Here is a 19,670-nt window from a genome sequence, read left to right as displayed (position 1 = left end):
TGGGCTGGAGCTAGTGAGACCCTCCTTTGTTTCCTCTCTCTAATTGTCTGATATCACTCCGCTCCAGCTTCAAACGTTAGGCCCACACCGTGCGTAATAAGCTCAGGCTTTTGGCTCCAAAGTGCAGAAATCAAGTTTTCTTCAATTAACTGGAATGCGGCCATTTCCCCGTTGTACCCTCTCCCAGATCCCACTGGGATTGGCAGAGCTGTTGGCGCTCTGTGGGATCCACATTAACTGTGTGAACATTCTTGTCATGCTATTCTGGTGTATTTATTGGCTGCTTGATTACATGCATGTTTACTTGGCAGTTTGTTGCCCCGCCAGGGAGAGAGGAGAACGCGTCCAAGCATCATGATCCGCGGGGATAGTTGGAGCTTTCAGGGGTTGTGCTTCGCCGCTTTGATGCGCTGTCAGTCACAGGCAGAAACTAAACAGACGGAGGCTGTTTTCAAATCCCACTCCGCCGCTTCTGACGCCGGCGATGAAAGATGAGGGTTGAAGATGAAGTTGTTGCTGCTGACGGCGGTCAAACACATGACTATGAAATCACAGCCACTTTATTAGGTACCTTTGTCCTCCCTATTTACATACGTGGAGGCAGTCCAGCGCAGCACCTTCACCAAACATGACCTCAATGCTAAAACATATCTGAACATTATAGGCATCATAAAAGCAGACATTATGGCAGAACTATTGTGTTGGATTGCATCAGACTGTACAGGTGTAACTAATAATGTGGATTTTAATGTTTAGCATCATCATTAAATCTCTCTCTCTAACAGGTGGAGGACACCGGGCTGTAGCTTGAAACGGGAATGCCGAGCAACTGCCAGTGAACAGGTAGGATTTCTACCAGCCACACGTTTGTTTAATGACTGTTTGTGTTATGTTGTAGATGTGAATTACTAAAAAGAGCTTGGAGCCAACTGGACCCACAACAGTGTTATTTTATGCATATGTATTGTTATGCACAGTGGCACTGAGAGCTCAATCCATGCAGCTTAAGAAAACAAAAGCAAATCAGGACAACGTCTTCATCAATTTGACAACGCATGCATGTCGATAAAAAATGGAGAAAACAGTGAGAAAACATGACCAAAAACGGAGAACGCAACCAAATACAGAAACGCTGCAAGGAGCACAGACGACAACAGCAACCGTTTCCAGAGGACTGAAAAGCAGTGAACACGGCTGGGTCGCACTTGCTGTTGGGAACGTTTGTGGAGTATCTGAAGTCAGCTAAGTGGTGTTGGAAAATGAACATGTTTTGAAAGTTTTTCTTGTTGGACAACAAGTGTGTCCCGGCCAGGGGCGGATCTAGTGTTTTACTGAATCAGGAGCCATAAAGGGACCACATTTAACTTAGAGGGGCCAAGTATATGTCCAACATCCATGCTGATTCCTCTACTCAGCGAGGTGTACATTTCACCAGTCAGTCCTTGTTTGCCAGTGGCTCTGTAACTTTGAGCGAGGACACACATCATTGAATCTGTTTTGCAAACTGAGCCTTGTTCAAGCACTCTGTGTGCTTCAAAAAAGCAGAGGAAATAAAAAGTCTGAACAATTTTCAGATTTTTTTTTTTTTTTTTTTTTTGCAGTTTCCCCGTACCAGTCCACTAAAAACGAGCCTAAAACGCCGATCCAAGGCTTGCCCGAATACACTGAAATCTGCTGTTGAAATACTTGGAGGACATGTATGGTTTTGGTCTCTTTTGAAAGCTAGCACTCTGAACTTTTATCCCCAGCAGGCAGAATCACTGTTTGAACACGCTGCAGGAGACGGGCTTTTGTTTTGCCTGAATATTTATTTGTGAGTAGATAGCTGGAAAACACAGAAGAACCACAGCATGAAGCCTTACCATGGTCCAAGTTCAATAAAAACAGAAAACAATACCACAGAAACTTATTTTAATGTTTTCTCTCATGGTATATCTAGGCGTGCTCCATATTTAAAGTATATTTTGGCTATATGTCTTCATATTGAGACCATTTATAGAATTTATCACTTCAGATTGTTTGAAATATTGCTATTTGTGTCTGGAGCTGTTTCATTGGCTATTCAGAGTGTCAGTCATCTGCAAAATCGGCTTTGACTGGCTCGATCTTCACCTGCAAAAAGAGAAGGCGGTCCTTCTGTTCAACTGAGACTGGCTTCTCTGGTTGCCAGGCTTCATATGGCAGAACGTGATTGGTCAAGGGAGGTGTCATTTGGAACATGAGGCTCCACAGAGTAAGTGGAGACAAGATGTGAAGGTTTCAGGAAGTTGTAACAAAAGCACAATGCCTGCTGATTTAAAAGGAGAAAATGTCTTTCTGTGGATTATTATGATGGTTTGGATTCAATATTTTGACTGCAGTGGATCGGGTGGACCTTTGTTGTAGTAACCAGACCATTTTTGTTGGAGTATTATCGATCTGTGGATCACTGAGAGACGTAATCGAGTGAGTTGCGTATGTTACATACGTTTTTCATCCCATGCCGCCTCCATTGCATTGGAATTACCATTACTTCTTACTTCCTGCCCCTGAATCCACCCATGGCTCCTGCCATGTCCAGCCGTGGTGGCCACAATATGTCATCCCTCAATGCTCTGTGTTGGCCAGTCAAATATCTACAATATCGACTTTAATGGAAGCTTACACTGTAGAATAAAAGCCAGATTTCTACTGTTTGCCTCTGAACTGGTGAGGATACAATGCCTTTCTGTCCTGCTTTATACTGCTACTGTGGTGTTTTGACATCTTACAAGCTTTAAAAATCAAAATGAATGTTTGTATTCCTCCAACTGGACTTCCTGGATCATATATTATAATCACACCTGACACCAAACAGCCCCTTGGTCTGAACATCTGCCAGTTCTTTGATTCAGGGCAACTTTACATCATTTTTATAGGCGATTCTAGGTGAAGGCTAGCCTCATTTATAACGTCATGTTACTTACTCATTCGGACACATAGCCTTCCTACACAAACCTCATTTACACAACAGCAGACTGTATCTATGGAAAACTCCGGTTTAAACGGGGGAGTGCCGAGTTCACTCAGTGAAGACGGACATACTTTAACTTAGAGTATGTCTCCTTTGAATGAATTAGAATCAAATCAGACAGGTATAATCCCGGGCTGAGTTACTAACTCAGTGCATCACCCCACCACTTTAAATGAAATTTATTTTCGCAGGATGTTGTGAAGTATCCTGGCAAAGCCATCCAACAACTTTTGCCCTGCTCGTTATGGTCTGGCAGGGGCCACAATTGAGACAGATGTGATTTCACGTTGGCTGTGCGGCGGGTGATTGTCAGTTTTCTTTCTTCAGACATCGACATAAAACGCTGAAATTGTTGTTCGAATGTCTTGTTTAGCACCAGAATTAATTTCTGAGTAAGCACACCGTGAGTTGCAGAATTGTTACGTGCACAACACCTCGTTTTAAGAGGTGCTCGGAGGATCAAGTCATCCAGTGTGTATCACGTGGAGCTGAATTGGATTTTCAAACGGATGTTTTCCAGACTTCAATTTCACTGTAAAACTGAACTGGTCAGATGGAGTTTTGGCCTGCGAGACTGATCTATTTTGCTCTTTTTTTAGACTTAAACCTCCCTTACTTACTTAAATAACCTTATTACCCAGAGATTATCTTGCTTTCCCATAGTGACCACTACACTGTAGGTACCAGAGCTATTAGTTTTAGCATTTGGTCCCATGTGAAGAACAACAAAGGAAAAAAAAAAGCCCTGACATTCATATAACATCCCAGAATGATGATTTTATGGCTAGTCTGCAGAGATTTAAACATTACAGGCCCTCATGAAAATGAACTTTGTACATTTTTCCACCCCATAAAAGTTCCCTCCCAAAATACCATAATACATATCAATCTGCAGGAGCTCTTTTAGTTTGACTCTCAGTAGCGGTTTTGCAGGCCTACTGTGCGCATTACCTGCTCGATGGCGTGCCTTTTGTCTGGATGAGAAAGAGTTCATGGTTGTGACATTTATTACGGCCTGTCACAGGGAAGCTCACGGGGCCTTTTTAGTGTCAGGCCTCGGCAGCGTGGGGCTTATTTCCAAACGGCCGCATGTGTCAGGAGACCTGCAACATCAAACTAGTGTCACTCAAGCATCTCTCTGGTTTCTGTATGTGTGTTTTACGTTCAATTTTTTTCATTTCATTTTCCTGGAAAGATAAGCAGTACATATAAGACACCCCCCCCACCCCCCCACCCTGACACGCATACACACCCTGTATGACCAGCCAATATTACCTTATCTCATGATGCCTTGATGTTGTCAGTTTAGAGGTTTAGAGTTTAGAGAGGACATCATGGCCACACTGCTTCATGCCCTCAGGACACTTAATACCTTTTACTGACAGCGCACTCTTCTTTTACAGCTTCCTCAGGGTCAAAGGTCAGCACAGAGGTCCCACTTTTGTTCCGAAAGCTATACACCAAGCCATACAGCGAGACTGTGAGGGGTTCTTTCAAATAGCACATTTTTTTCATGAGATCACAGCATCTTTGAACCTTAGAGAGGATTTACATCTGGCGACATCCCTGCTTTCTTTAATTCCTCTGCGTTGCTTGAACTATGATGAAGAGGAGGACTTTGCTGTCAGCGATGCCCGCGTGCACAGCGTCATAAGTCAGAGTGGTCTGAGGGAATGATGGGGGAGTGGCTCTGAGGGATCAGAGAAATGACTTTGGGATCTTTTCTGGATAAAATCTATCTATAACGCTCCGTATATGGAAGGTTGAACCGCTTCTTTCACTTACAGATTAAATTATGTCCATACATTAGGAACATTCTTTTTGTCCATCTCATTCATTAGCACTCAGAGGAGAGCTAATGCTATTTTTAGCCTTATTATGGGAAAGCGTGCACACCCTTTACATTGCTGCAGAGGTAGAAACTATTCTTTTGGGTTTCACTTGCTGTATGATTTGGATGATCGAAGGAGTATAATTTACATTCTTATAAACAAGAGTGATTGGTGCCCCATGGGGACATGAAATAAATAATAAAGAATGACTTCTCCATATTTAGGGACCGATGCAGAATTCATTCCAAAATGTAGCTCTGGGACATTTTTGTCCAGGGAAAATGTATATGCGATAAGACAAAAAAAAGGACTAAGATGAAGGTTTTTCCCTTTTTTTTTTTACATTGTGTAAAATAAGTATGTGAACGACCCTCGGTGGCAGTCCCATCTCCAGTGAATCGCAGGTTTAAGCCTGACATTGTGACCTGTGAATTATGTCAAAAACAAGACAAGATACCGCGTCATAAACAAGCAAAGTAATGAAGTTCAGATGGTAGGATGGGAGCCTGCTTCGTGGTACCGCCTCTGGGCTGTGGGAGAAAGCAGAGACAGGAGGCTGAGTGCAGAACAAAGTGTTTCGGTTTGATGCCCGTAAATTCCCCACTGAAAGAAAAAGTCATGCAGAAGTTCAGCGTAGTCAGAGCGAGGCTGCGCGGGGAGATAAAGCGCCGTCCTGGCAGGTGATACTCAAGCGGCTCTGGATTACACCCAGCATGCCATCAAAGTGTTGTTTTTTCACTCTGGACTTTTGGTGGCAGAGATGAAATAAATGTGACTCCAGGCAGTGTAGCGGAGTGTTAAGCTGCAGAGGAAAAGTTTCTTTCACACTCCAGTTTGAGGACTACTAGCTGTGTGTGACTGCTTTACAGCTGCATTGCAGTGCTGATCCTTGTTGCTGATTGGGATTACTTTCTCACTCTGGACTGACTGCACCACACTTTAAAGAATAAAAAAAAAGACTAAGAGCTGCTTTTTATGGCCTCTCAGGTGCACCTATCCATGGCCACCCACGTTTCAGTGAAAATTGCTTTCACTTGGCTCAATAATAGAGCATTGTAACACTCTAGACACCAAATAAACTGTTTGTCAGCATCACACTAAAAGGCCGACCTGGTTCTCCATGTTTTCTGCCTGCCAAAGCTCTCTCAGTTGTATCATCTAGGAACACACTCTGGGAATCCCTCCAACTTGCGATTACTTAAAGTCAAGATACTTGATTACTTTAAGCTAAGATATCTGAGAGCGGAACAGGATCTGACCCCATGACCCCTCAGATAAGTTGGCCCACCTCTAACCTCTGGTCTTGACCTGCACCCTAAAGTTCCCCGGAACGGCTCAGACAAGATTAAAGGGGATTCCCTCCATCGGAGACCTTCTGTTTCTATTTTCTTTCTATTTTGACGATAATATCTGCTCATTTCTCAACTCGTCCCTTCAAAGTGACAGGCTCTCCAGTCCAGATAATGTAGTCGAGAGGAGGGCCGTGTCATAAAATGGACTATTTGGCACAAAATCTGTCAATTCCTCGAAGAGTTTTTTTCTCCTTTGGTGTCTCAGGAATGATCTCGGAGCATCAGTGGGTGAAAGGCTGCCCACCCACAGAGACCTTTTTTGTGGGGAGAAGCCAGGAGCGTTGTCTCCTCTCTGGATCTCTGAGCTGTCCCCATGTAAACAGCCTCCCTGCAGCAGGAGGAGGCAGATGCCGCAAACTGTATTACTCCAGCTGACAAAGCCATTCACTTCTGAAGAATGCAAATTTAGATTGTGAACGCTCCCCTTTGCTTTATCACACTGGACAAACAGTGCTGAGTTATTGGGAGGATTATGAATAACTTTTTTCTGCAGTGGAAAAAGAGAGATGTGGCCAAGAAGGAGTCATCAGAGGTCCCTAAAATAGAGTGCAGTCTGAGAATGAAGCAGAGAAAGGTGAACAGCGCTGCTTGGTGTGCTTCAGTTAAGCCGATTCTGCTTCATCGCCCCCAAAAAACCTGATTCATTTCAGTGGAATCCTCACTTTTCTTTGGTGGATATAGCCTGTTTGGGTTTTCAGAGATGCTTCAGCTTTGTAAGTTGTGAAGCATTATTGTTTTCTTTTAATAAATGGTCTTTTGTGTGGTGTTTAATGTAAATGTTTTTGTTGAAGCGTGCTGCGTGCGCGTGTGTTTACTTTGGCGATAATGGCTAGCATGCCCTTTTTTGTTTACAGGTCTTATTGGCTCTTCACTCTCGCACTTTTAATGCGATTTGCTTATTCCTCTTCTCACTCATCGCGTCTGAGGCAGGTCAACAAGGCATCACCACACGCACGAGCACATGTCGAACCTGCGCGCGAGCACAGGCACGCATGCAAACACGCAGACAAATATACACAGAGAAGTGGCCTCCGTTCTCTTGTGTATTTATTATATGCTAAAGATAAATGAGCATTTGCATTAGCGATGTAAATAGAGATACTCAGGGATGACGGTTTCATTTATTCTGCTCAAATCTCCACAGACAGTTTCACATGGTTCCCATGACAGGGTCGCAACAGTGCTGTGGGCGGCTCCTGCCAACCCCTTTATTTTATTTTTGACCAGAGACTCATGGGAAAGCTATTTCGAGACCTTTTCCTGTCGGCCTCAGAAAACAGTGGCAGTGGTTGGTTAACAGGTGCAATGTGACCAGAAGGATTCTTAAAACAGCTTTGGTTTTACCCAACAGTTTGATATATGCTTTCTTTTGTTTGGCTTCTGTTTGAGCGTGCAGCAGAGACAGTGGGGCTTGTATGGTTTTCTCTGTGGATGCATTCATCACATATAGTTTTATTGTATGTCAGGGGACTTGAAGAACATTTTACATCAGCTGCACAATGTGATTTGCTGTTCCACTCTCTAAAAAGGAACTCTTTAATGAGAAGAATAATAAGAAAAACTTGCTTTTTCTTCTGTTGGATTCATCGGTAAGGCTGCTTCAATGGCCTGTCAATGACTGTCTAAGTCAATCACATTTATCGCTGCAGACTGGATGGATTATTAGAACCCATGGACATTTACTAATAGATTACTGACAATTACAAATGCATTTTTACCAAATGGAAATAATAAACACCAGTCATAAGAATTTTCCATAATCTGGCAACCCACAAGTTGTTAATGGTCTATAATTGATCCATAAAGTACCAAGCAAGTGATTTGTCTATCATTAATAAAGGCATGAGGTACAACAATACACTTCTTTTTAATAGGGGTGCCTTATTGGATAGTAGTGCTGTGGTCTTAAATTATTAAGCTGGTCTGTACAGTTCACCAAACTGCAAGTTGTATTTTCCTGAAAAATACAGCAAATACAGTAAACTGTGCAGTGAGGGGAGATCAGTGATGGGTGTCCATACCTGCATACAAAGAAAGTAGTCTTCTCCTCCAATCTTAACCTGTGAGCCTTTAATTATACAATGCCTTCCTGTCACCACAGCAATGTTTTAGTATGTACGGTATATAACTGTCCACACGAAATACTTATTGTTGCATACTCTGAACTTGAACCTCTCATTTTGAATGACATATATATGATCAATCAACCACGCAATTCACTTCATTTCAGTCATGAAACTAAAAGATAAAAAACAAACTGCATAAACACATGCATGCATACTTGTACAGAAACCCACATACTGTATATTGTATGCATATGTATGTACCCTGCACACACACATGGACTGTACTTGCAAGTACACATTCCATCATACTCCGACATACAGTAGACTGTTACATGATGTGTGCAGACACAGCTCAAACACACGAGACACACAACCATCAGCCACATCTATACAACTACTGACTACTACTGTGAGTAATAAAGGAAATACATAACAATTTGTTATGAAATTATTAAACAGCAAGCAAGACTGAGCAGAAAAAGTAGTCACACCCTTTACTTAAATAAAAGTATGAAGACACTAATACAAATGTCAAAATAGTCCATTACAAGTAATAGTTCTGCATTTAAATTGTTACTTCCCTTGGGACTGATATATTACTATGTATTGTATCATTCATTAATCAATTATTGTTACTCGTGCATTAATGTGAAACTAAAGCAGGATTTTACTGTTGTAGTTGGTTGACGTGTGGTTTCAAAAACACCAGAAAATGATGAGAAATGCCGTCACAGTAGCCTGAGCCCAAAGTGACACCTTCACAGCTCTGTTTTGTCCAATATTAAGGACATATTAAAGTAAAAGTAGCGACACCTCACATTTGGGAAGCAGGAACTATGAAATGTTTGGATTTTTAGCAGTAACTAGTGAAATGTCGTGGATTGGAAGTACAGAAGATAATTAAGTAAAGTACAGATACCTCAAATTAAGGCATACACAGTGGAGTGTGTGTGAGGGTGGGCCTGACAGTGAGAGACGGAATGAGTGAGGAATTGAAAGGACAGAGAGGGAGAGAGCGCTGTCTTTGGGAGCAGGACGACCCATGTGACTCAGCCTGCCCCTCTTTGTGTTTCCCACACAGTCTGACATGACCGGAGCTATATCCACACCATCACATTCACATTCACAAGGGCCTCTGTCTGCAAACTTCCCCCTGCTTTTGATTCATAGCTCAGTGAAGGGCACGATGTTTGCTTATGGTACTGCCAGCTGCACATGGCATCACCAGCACATTTTTTCTACAAGGCTGCACAGAATGCACTGGTCACTCCCACCCCCACCCCCCCCCACCCAACTCAAACTCACAGAGCATCGAAGAACTGACTGTCCCGATATTTGTAACTTTCCCAGGATGATGGAGATGCATCATTTTTCACGAGACCTTCTATATTTCAGGGTCATCATCATGCTTTCCATTGTACATGTGCATGTTTCTTGCACAATATGGTCTATGTGCTGTCTGCAGCCGTGAGGGACTGTGGGAATTCTCAGATATCATCTTATATTGTGGATGCTGTTGCCATGGGAACAGGTGTACTTGGCGTGCATGTTCAGTTTGCACACAGCGCTGCCCCATGCTACACAAAAATAGGCAATGCAATTAAATTAAATCAAGTCTGTTTGGGTTTTTTTATCTGAGTGAACTCAGTTTCACAGTACATGACAACCACTGGGGTACGCACTCAGGGTACCATATACCATACGGACGGAGTACATCTCTTAAGAGCCATTGTGAAGCTCAGTGACAGTGGCTCTGGCCAGCGCCATCTTGGCAGTGCCAAACTTGTCATGAACAGGGAAATTAGTTTAAAAAGCAAAAGTGTTTATCTCTGCTGTGAAGTTGAGCGTTTAACACGGGGGTCTGTGAGTATGGATCGCTTTTGGAGCCAGCCTCAAGTGGCCATTGATGGAACTGCAGTTTGGCACTTCCACGTTGGCTTCATTTTTCAGCCCTGGAAGTTACATTCGGCATTAACACACTTCCTTGTTTCTTTTTATTTTTTTTAAAGAATTATGGTATCCACTCCTACACCAAGCCATGAATGAACATATTTACATGTACTGTTTGTACATAAATACCTCTGTCTGCAAAAGCAGCAGAGAGGAGCTACTTTCATTTATGTGTTTCATCCGCAGAATTATTCAACATCAACTTATCATTACAACCAGCTGCAGCAATTTATAGCATCCACATGATTTCCTTATACACACACACGCACACAACAAAGACACACACATCTTGGCAGTAAGATCTTAATATCATCAACAAAAGAAAAGAAAGATAATCAATAATGGTTTACTCTACATCAGTCATGATTAAAATATACATTTTTACAGTGAACGATAAAAGGAAAAGAACAACACAGGTACATAAAGTAACACGTGTAGAACATCCATCCATCCATTATCTATACTGCCTATCCCTTTCGGGGTTGCGGGGGGCTGGAGCCTATCCCAGCTACAATGGGCGGGAGGCGGGGCACACCCTGAATCGCCAGCAGATTGCAGGGCCACGTGTAGAACAGCAAAAGCAGAAACTGGCAGCCAATCTAAAAAAAAGTAAAAGTAAAAAAATAAATACATTTTTAGGCAGATGCTAGTGCCTCCCAGTTGTCCACAGCCAACAAACCATAATTGTCTCATAAACCTGTTGTTTTGGTGCCTGAATCTAACCAAACTGAGTGAAAACTGATAATGATAAGTCATCTAAGTCTAAGAAAAACTTTCAGTTGGCTTTCAGTTTCACACAGCATTCAAGCCTTGGTCTCCTGAGTAAAAGCCCCATGTCTGACCCATTTATCCACCACAGCTTCCTCCTTTTGTGGACTTTGCCGTTCTTTATACGACAGCACCCGATGATGAGTGTAAAGCTGCCGTGTGACTGCTCTCACCTGGGTGCAAATAGATTTAAGCTTCAGCGTATTGACTCCTCTATACCTGCCCTCAAGCGTATGCAAAGTGTGCATCTGTTCATCTTTTTCACACAGGTATGCATCGTTCATCCATCTGGCCTCAGTTCAGTGTTCAGTGTATTTAGTCAAGGTTGAAAAAACAAGAGATGTTCCTTTACTCTGATATTTCAAAAACTTGCTTCAGTTTGTCCCTCAGTTGCATAGAAACTGTCGCTTGTTTATTTGTGCCGTTGGCCAGTTACGTGCCATTATGCACTTGTGTAACTATGTGAGCTATGGCTCTGATGTCAAACTGTTGTCTTCCACTGACCTCTCTTTGAGACAAAGTCAGTGCCCTTGAGCAGTACTCGCATGGCGCGGGGTGCATGGCGTTGCCGCAGTCATGCCAAGCCGACGTGGCATTTTGGCAGAATCTCCTCCCTCAGGTCCTCCGCTCCCCGAGGGCCTCTCGAGAACATGGACCCAGCTTGTTTCCCATCTTCTGGGCCACAAACAGAACCAAACAAAATATGTTGCAGATGGCTGCCAAAAGGCCCATCACTTAACGTCATTCCTACAACAACTACCGCTACTACAGCTGTGCGTCCATCAGGCAGGCCTGCGGTCACTGTCCCAGAATTTACAGGGGCTTTCCCCGCAGTCTGGATGGCTATTTCCATTCTACTGTTCTCCACCCCTACACCAGCGACCCCTGGGAGCCCCTCATTTTGGCATCCGCCCAGAAGCGTTTTGTTTAGCTTTTTTTTTTTTTTTCAATCCTTACAGGCCGTCATTTAATCTTAAGCGAGATAATTGGATGAGACCGAGACTTCTAGAGCCAAGTAAACAGACAGTGTGAAAGTTCACGGAGAGCCGCTGGACATCATATTGGATTTTGAGGGCTGATATTCACAGAAGTGATTTGTGGGTCCCCAGCCTCTCTGCCCCATGACACAATCACTGTCTGTTGAGACAGAAAGCATGGGATTTCCCATACATTCATCTGGCTGTGTTAGCAGCAGATCTGATAAGGGAATAGTAATGTCCCTTATCAACCACAGAGTGTCTCAATACTTTTTCCTCCTTTGCAGATTTGTATGAACTGGCTCAGTGAAGCCTGTAATCTATGATATATGATTACTCTCATGTAATTATATTAGAAGAATCATAGCATAGGCTCTTGACTGCATGTGTCAGGAGTTTTCTGTCTTTGTTGCTGTTTTGGCTCTTGGCTTCAGTTCTGAAAAGCACCAGAACCTCAAAATCGTGACATATATCAAAATTAAAATCACTCCGGGGAACATTATTGCCATTCTACAATTTGTAGCAGAAATCATGGTATTACATCAGTTTTGATTCAGTAAATCAGTGCCTGACCACAGGCCAGACCGCAACCGCTGCTTCCAGTCGACCCCTCTGAGGGTGTACTGTATACACCCCCATACGCAGAGGGCAGGAAAAGAAGTGTCACAGCGGGGGGGGGGGGGGGGGAGTGAAGAAAAGGCAGAAATAATAAGTGAGAGTGAGAGTTAAAGTCCAAGGCAGTGACCACGAGACAGAGCCAGGGGGTCAGATTTGGACAGAGACGAAGAAGGTTCGGGAGGAGAGCCAGCAGAGCTAAGTGGAGGTATTTTGAGTATAGGAACACAGTGTGATTCCCCCCCGCCCCAGTCTCTCGTCTCCTAGGGGGGCAGGGGATGGGAGAGGGATATGGGATACTGTGTTCCCAGCCCAGGATCCGGGGAAGGAAACCTCCCCTGCATTTCTTGGCGGCCCTGGCTGCTCTGACCCTCTGCTGCTGGCCCACCTCAAACCTCACCCTGCAGACACCAGAGATCACAGCATGTCTCGTCTTTGTCATGGGGGCTGATCTGGCGTCATATTGTTGCTCGAGAAATGAGAGAAGGGGGGGATGCGAGGGTCATTATGTGTGAGTTGGATGTGGAGTTTCAGTGGGCCTGCCTCTCTAGTTACTGTTGCCATGCCTGTGAAGCTTTCTGTGCTCGCCTGGCACATACACACAATCAGACGTGTGTTCGACTGGCCACTCAAAGTTTTGAAATGACAGGTCTTTGATTTCAGACAGAAGCAATCAAAGATTGGCTTCTTACTTTTAGTCGATAACTTTCGACTGTTGCTGTGGTTTTGTTTGAGGTGGACTGACTAAACCTGACCATGTCAACATTGTTCACGTTCACTCTTACACAGAAAGCCTCCTCAGTTAGCTGCCTCTGACCTAAAGATACGAATGGTGATTTTTCTATATTCTTCAAATATGTGGAGACCAAACCAGCAACAATGGGATTCTATAGCACAACATAAATAGACATATCAAGTTTGGAGGCAAAGAAAATTTTAGAAAACTGACAGCCTTACCTTTCACCTCTATAACAACATTTGAAGCTGGACTGACCTGTCACAGATGTTTAAAAGCTCAAACCTTGAATTTGTTTGACTCTAAATGGTAAATGACACTTTCAATGAACTCCTCCAGCTGTTATCTGTGAAAGCATCTCTCACCTCTCAAACAAACAAATCTAAATCAAAATAAGATTCTTCTAAATTCAATTTAAGAATGGACAAAGTGATTTGACAACAGTTGTTTCACTTTGCATCCTGAAAATCTGTTAAATTCATGACTGTAGTACAAAAAATGTCCAATTAACAAAGATGTCTCATGGAAACTTATGGGACCTGCAGCATCCCAAAAAAAAGAACAAATAGATCTTCAGCCAAAACATACACACGCACGCCAAAGGAAAAAAAAAAAATCTTTTGCTGACTGACATCAGTCCGGACTCAGATTACATGCCTTCAGACTCCATTTGGTGTAACTTTTCCAGTTGTGACATTATTTGTTGTTGGTACCATGGATATGGAAAAGGCTTCACAAAAAGTTACATTTGAGAAACTAAACAGCGCCATCCATAAATTCTACCTTCAAACAGCAGTCCACAAACTGCAGGTAACACATCGGATATGTCTAAAGGTGTTCTATATTTTTCTTATTGTCAACCAGTTTCATGAGTGGACCCAAGCCAACAATGAACTACTCTAATAATAAGTTTTGTATGTGTATCCAAAGCCTGATAATATGTTATTCTTCTTCTTCTTCTACACTGTAAACCTCTGTTGTTGTCCAGAAACTATTAAAAACAAGCCAGTGAGCCACCCCCTCTGCACTGCATGACATGTTCCTTCATCGCGAAGAGTTTGGTCACGTTAGTTTGTTTGGAATCAGCTCCAAAAAGACCAAACAGCGATCACATTTTGGTTCTCTGGGGACTAATTCTGTGGAAAGCGGAGGCCAAAACACTGACATGGTACTCCCTGATGAGGTTTGAGGGTCGTCATTGAGGTAAACAATTAATGCTTTCAGTATGCAGACTCCTTTTGTTTCCGTGGCATCCTTCTGCAGCAAAGGACCAGAGAGATGTGTAAGAGATGCGTCACTGCTACATGCTTCTTCATTTCTTGACTGCCAGCTTTAATGCAATGCTTTAATGGCTAATAGATATCAACTGGGGCCTCCTTTGTGAAAATCGACAGCACATGTTGACTGCTCATCTAGCTTCAAAACATTCCCTCTGTCCCACTGTCTATGAGGGATGTTTGGAATGCGTAGTGACCAAAGCATGTCAGAGGTTGTGCTTAACGAGGCCTCGGGATGTAATATGTGGTTTGCCACCCCCACTTTCACTTGTAGGGGCCTTCTCAGGCCAAAATACAGATAGATCACATCAGAGACTGGGAGGGGTGGGAGAGGGCTGAGAAGGAGAACAGGGATTTTAGGGATGGTCTGGCATGGAGCGTGTTTGTTGTATATCACATAAAAGGACCTGCGTTAATGTGAATCAGTGAGGAAAATGTATAGAGCATCTGAACAGAGCTGTTAGTAGCTGCTATGTGTGCAGCAAATGAGTGCTCCAAACCTTCAAAGTACATCGTTTTTCACTGGGTCCACGTAGGTACTGGCAGGACGGGGGCCTTCCAAAACTATTACTAATCCCCGCTACGAAACTGACCCACATGACTGTTTCCAACCATGTTCTGACTGGGCTCAGTTTTGGCACTTCTTAGGGTTAGTGAAAGATTGCGGTTTGGGTTCAAGACAACAATTTCATTAAGGGTACTTCTGTCGTCATCGTTGAAAGAATAACTACTAAGGTTGGGGAATGGTTCGGGGAGAAATGTTGACTGCTTGTAGGCAACAGGAAACAAACCGCGGTCTCCCATGTCAAAGTCTAATGTTTTGTTGACACATCCTTCCACCCTGACCCCTCTGTGCAAAGTTTTTAGGATGCATGATGCAATTTTATATGACCCCTTGAAGTCCATGTCAGGAAAACTTGTGTCTAATTCATATTTAAGCAGTGGCTAAGAGGGATGTACTAGCAAAAAAAAAAAAGGTCAGGGACGATAGGTGGTGATGAGAAAGATCCGGCTGGTGGGAGCTTCTTAAGTTTTAAAGGAGAGCACACAACACAAGTTCTTGGAGAAGAAGTCCATCTGCAAAAGGTTGAGAATCCTTGAGGGTAAATGAGGGATTAAAGCGGACAGCTCTGAGCAGGGCTGCGGAGCGTGTGCGCCATAATTGAATTTCACGCTCGCTGCCTTCTTCTGAAGTCGTGTAGCAAAGCGATCATTTGAAAAGAAAGCTATTAGTCAAGCCCTCTGCTAAGCTCAGAGCTGTGCCATAGGAAATCTGGGATTACCCAGGCAGCAGGCTTCGGTGTACTCCGTCAAAACACGAGTGTCACAGTGAGCCGCAGGAATGAGGGGACAGCAGCAGTGTATTATGGGCTGTGAAACGGTGATAAACACACATCGCTTACCCTCTGGATGTTCCATTTTTCTCATCTTTCATCCCCTTTGCTTTCTTTGGACTTTTGTTTCTACCTCGCCTGCTGCATCGACATACAGAATCAGAAAGCCAGACTCACTAATGTTGGCTACATTATGCCCCTTAGCTCATAATGAGCATCATTTTAGCAAACACTTAAATGAATTTATCATTTTTCATTGGTCAGTTTATTCATTTCACCCATTTTATGCTGCATATCTGGGTCCAGGTCATATCCTATATCCTATCCTATATCATATACTGCCAGGATGTTGTGCAAAAATGTGATTCAATAATAATCCTGAATGATTTCATCTCTAATATTACTAGTTGTCCATGATAAATTCATACATTCATGACAGTTTCACAGGTATTAAATATGCAGTACATAAGAATTATCAACAACGCAGGAGACAGGAGTTCGATTCTCATGTGAATAAACTTGTTTGATTGTTTTAATGTTTTAAGTTCTTTTTGTCACACATGCATACCAGCCTAATACTGTAACTGTACAGTACGTGCACCCCTGCCTATATATTCCATTTACACTTATTTTGGCTGATTGTACACATATGAAATACAGTCAAGCAGGTAAAGAAGCACAAATAACTGACTGCAGTTTGAGCTGACAGCAGAATTAATATTGACTGTGTGATGACTCCAGAGTCAACAGCAATGAGGCTCAACAATCACAATAATAATCATTAACTTACTGTTTGCAGGAATGTGATAATTTTGTTTATCGGGGTTTGTTCTGGTAATTCTTTTCTAAAACAATATTTTTATTGTTTTTTTCAAAACCCAAAAGGTTGATTGACAGGTACGGGAGCCGCAAAGAAAGACCAGAATGGAGCAATTATTCAGCTATTTGCAGATGTTGAGAATCCTCCGTCAGGCAACATCTTTACTTTTCCTTCTCCTGATTTCCAAACACACAAATAGCTGCAGCATGCTCCCACTAAATACTGACTGACGTGTGCAGTGCATCAAGCCCCACAGCAAAAAAAAAAAAACGAGAGCTCTCATGAAGTGGAGCAATGCTGTTTATTTGGTTATTCAGAATCGGAGAAAATAAACACAGTAATGGCACATTAATCAAAGACAGAGCTGTTGCTTTTCACTTCCATTGTCCCAGAACCTGCAGCAGCACTGATTACATTGTTATGTGACAGCTTAGTTACATGTTAATGTATGTTAGTAGAATAGCTGGCATGTTTTGATCGGCTGTAAAACTACGCTCCAGTCGGGGAAGGGCGGACATCTGAACTTGGATATATCTTGTAGCTCATTTCCACATAGAAGATTAAAAAAATCCCCTCGAAAACAAAGCGAATGAGATAAATTAAAAGTATTAAAACTGTAGCTCAAGTCGGGATGCCCCTTAATTTAACTTTTTTTTTAATTCTTTTTTCTATCACAGCTTTGAATTGTCATTTTTTTTTAAAAATCATAGTTTCTTTTCAGGCTAGGTTCCAGTTGCTTTTTCGAGTCCTGATCTGTGAAACCCCATCTCGTCGATATGGAAGCTGAGAATGGCCAAATGTTCTCCGTGCCTTATCTTGAGATCTAAAGCTAATTATTTCATTATCAAGATAATTAACCCAAACAATCACAAACATGAGGTTGTTTCCACTTAGTGGTTCTAATAATTATCAGAGATCAGGAGAGACATGCCGGCATGCGTAGATGGCGTCTTGATGACTGGAGCAACTGATTTCAGCTTAAAATGTCAGATGAAGGGTTATTGATCAACGCGAGGTCTCAGTCCTCGTCATTTCAGGAGAAGACGAGCCCGGCTGCACCTTCACAGGCGAGTGCACATCAATGATCCTAGTGATCAGTTTTAATTATCTGATCCATTATTATCCCGTGATCTCGAGAAAAGTGTAGAGTTTGATAACGGAGGTTTGGAAGTGCAACTTTTGTTCACTTTCTTCCTTTTGATGAGACACACCTGAACTCACTCTAAGTTCTGAAATGGTTCTGAAAGTCACATTTAGATGATATAAGGTCTGACTTGAAGCTGCCAAACTTCAAGCTAAATTCCATGACGCTATTGATAAAAGAAGGTCTGACTCAATATAAATGGTATAAAGAGATAAATAAATTTGCTATTTCTTCTCAGATTCTTCTCAGGGCTCGTTCACTTTTGCTGCAGCCTCACATGAGCTTCGCATTAACAAACAAAATTCCTTATTTAGGCCAAGTAATGCAGTTTAATGTTTTTACAGTGTACAGCAACAAGTCCACTCATCCACTTTGTAGTACGTTGTAGTACTTACAAGTCCCGGCAAAGCCAAGAAACTATTTCATTTGAGCCAAACGTATTCAAAAAGCGGTTTACATTAAAGTCAACAAACGGTTTGCCGGCCTTTGGACGATGATCTGAGGGCGTTTTAGAAGTGCTGCTGAGATGCAGGCCAGGCCAGACAGGGAACACGTTCAGCACTTTGAGACACAGATAGATCGGCATCGTACACATCCAAGCTTTTTCTTTGGAGAAAAGAGCTTTCCTGTGAAAAATAAGGTGACAAAAGGCCTTCTGTCTGCTTGTGCGCAGCGCTGCAGAGACGGATGAGCGTGTCTTCAAACACTCTGTCTTCAGTTCTCACACCTTGCAGTGAAAAAAATATCTCCTTTGATTTGGAAGTGCTGTAGACTGATTTTTATTGTCTCCGTGTTTAACTTTGTGAATTCATGTGAGCACATCAAGACTAGTAAAAATTTTTCTCTCTCTCGTTGGCTTGTCTCGGAGAAACCTCAACACTGGAATATTATACACAGCATTCTTCTGTGTAGAGCTACGTGCACGCTGGTCCTCAGATTGAGACAGCATAGCCAGATAATGAAGCTGCACAGCTGCATCCTCGGCTCACGCTGAAATATTTGACACCTTTACATTAAAAACCTGGCCTCGTAGTATTTGTCGTATTCATTCATTTCCCTGCAGTCTGCTAAGTTTAGCAAGCTGTTTGATTCTAGATGTGAAGGACAGCTTCAAGTGCTGCGGCTGTGAAAATGTCTGCACCGTCTTTGACAGGCCTGCTATGGCAGAGGAAGAGCCAGCAGGTCAGACTCGTTTGCTAATTAGCAGCCAATTAAAAGGCTGAGGTTTCAGCGTGACACCCCAGTGTTTGTTTCCTGCTGCTGAGTGTGCAGCACTGATATGACCCCGCACCAGTATCCATGGTTATGCTGTGGATCGCTGCTCACTGGCCCTGTAAACACAGAGGGCCTTCACATGACACACACACACACGCACAGAAGAAGAAGAAGTGCTTAGTGTGGCTTAATATGCCCAGTGGCTTCAAATGGGCTAAATCCAACAGGAAAGCTTAGATTTAACTTATTCCAATAAGAATGCAGCGTTATATGATCTTTCCAGGCAATATTAATTTGTCTATTTTCTTGTGTTTTTCTTTTGTCATATTGGTAAGTAACACTGATTACAACATAATCAGATTATAATATAATCAGCAAAATAATAACCTTGATTCAACCCTTTATTTTTCAAACGTCTGAACAGAAATTTAGAAGAGCACCAGTAGCAGAAGACATGAGAGTAAGAGATTAAAAGCTGATTTTCGGCATTGTCTCCGGGTTTCGACCAGGGGAACCACTGAAGGCAAACTGAACGGGCCACCAAACACGCAGAGGATTTCTTCAGGGACATAGTTCACATTAAGATGATGAG

General features: G+C 42.7%; 1 protein-coding gene across 5 annotated transcripts in view; it reads left to right on the top strand.

Annotated features, from left to right (window-relative positions):
* Positions 1-795: 795 nt before the first annotated feature.
* The window catches only part of myocd (myocardin), an 80,362-nt gene continuing 61,487 nt past the window's right edge, over positions 796-19,670 (top strand). For all 5 annotated transcript variants that reach the window (XM_070991223.1, XM_070991228.1, XM_070991226.1 and 2 more), the window contains exon 1: positions 796-843. The gene's annotated coding sequence lies outside the window, so the exon portion shown is untranslated. The remainder of the gene's footprint in view (positions 844-19,670) is intronic.

This window comes from Chaetodon trifascialis, chromosome 21 (assembly GCF_039877785.1).
Source record: "Chaetodon trifascialis isolate fChaTrf1 chromosome 21, fChaTrf1.hap1, whole genome shotgun sequence".
In the NCBI taxonomy this organism is placed as follows: domain Eukaryota; kingdom Metazoa; phylum Chordata; class Actinopteri; order Chaetodontiformes; family Chaetodontidae; genus Chaetodon; species Chaetodon trifascialis.
This window is presented reverse-complemented; position numbering and strand designations above follow the sequence as displayed.